A 982-nucleotide genomic window follows, 5' to 3' on the forward strand; every position below is an offset into this window, starting at 1 on the left:
CCGCAAACGACGCCCCTGAAGAGGCCATTTTTGCTTGAAGCGCCTCTCCAGCTCTCGCTTTCGCTCTCATGCGCGACGCTGGCCAGGCCATGTAGGTGCGCGCTGCCGCCCAATCGACGCGCTCCCCCGCCCAAGGCCCAACACCCCTACCCGCCGGGCAGCGCGCCATCCAAATGGCCGCCCCGACCCTCACTTCCGGCTGCGCGCCCACGCATCGGCCAGCAGGGCCGCCGAGCTCATCGCGGCTGGTATAGTTGGAAGTTCGTCGGAGACGCGAGGACCTGCGGGAGCATATACAGGTGTTCTTTCGCTTGCCGCGAAGGCAATCCTCGCGAAAAGAATTTTGGAAGCATTCTTAAAATACAAGCGCCTCTCTTTTGGAAGAGAACATTCCAGTCCCGCAGCTCGCCCCCCAGATGAGTCCGGGGGGGGAGCACAAATAGGACGCCCAGCCCTGCCCTCGTGCCGCCGAGTGTGTATCCTATGCGAGAGAGATCCCCTGTGCCCTGTGCCCAGCTCTCTCCGCGCGGCGATGCGCCCTCCCCCCTCGCTTTTGCAAAATCCTGCAAAGGTGGGGACGTGTCTGAACATCGCTGTCAGGGACCTCCCAAGGGCTCCAGCCTCCCGCCCGGCCCCTGGCTGACTGCCAGCACCAATGCACCTGCCTGAAGAATCACCGCAGCCGGCGACGTCCTGGGGTGAGGTCTCGGGGTGAGTCTTCCCGGGTAAGGCCCGCCCACCCCCCCGCCCGTCTCGGGCTACTGTGATGCGCACATGCCTCTCTGGTCGCACGGAACGATGGCAAATTCATGTACGGCCGGAACTGTCATGCCCACATGAGTCTCTGAACCCCCCGGGCCCGATTTGAACCTCCTTGCTGCGAAATTTTTTTCTCTCTCTCATAAATATACGCCGAGGCAGCTCGCGCCTCGCCCGACAGAATTCCCTGGTGGCTGGTGCCTCTGAGTTGCCTCCAATGCTG

This window comes from Emiliania huxleyi, assembly GCF_000372725.1.
Source record: "Emiliania huxleyi CCMP1516 unplaced genomic scaffold EMIHUscaffold_316, whole genome shotgun sequence".
NCBI classification, from domain to species: Eukaryota; Haptophyta; order Isochrysidales; family Noelaerhabdaceae; genus Emiliania; species Emiliania huxleyi.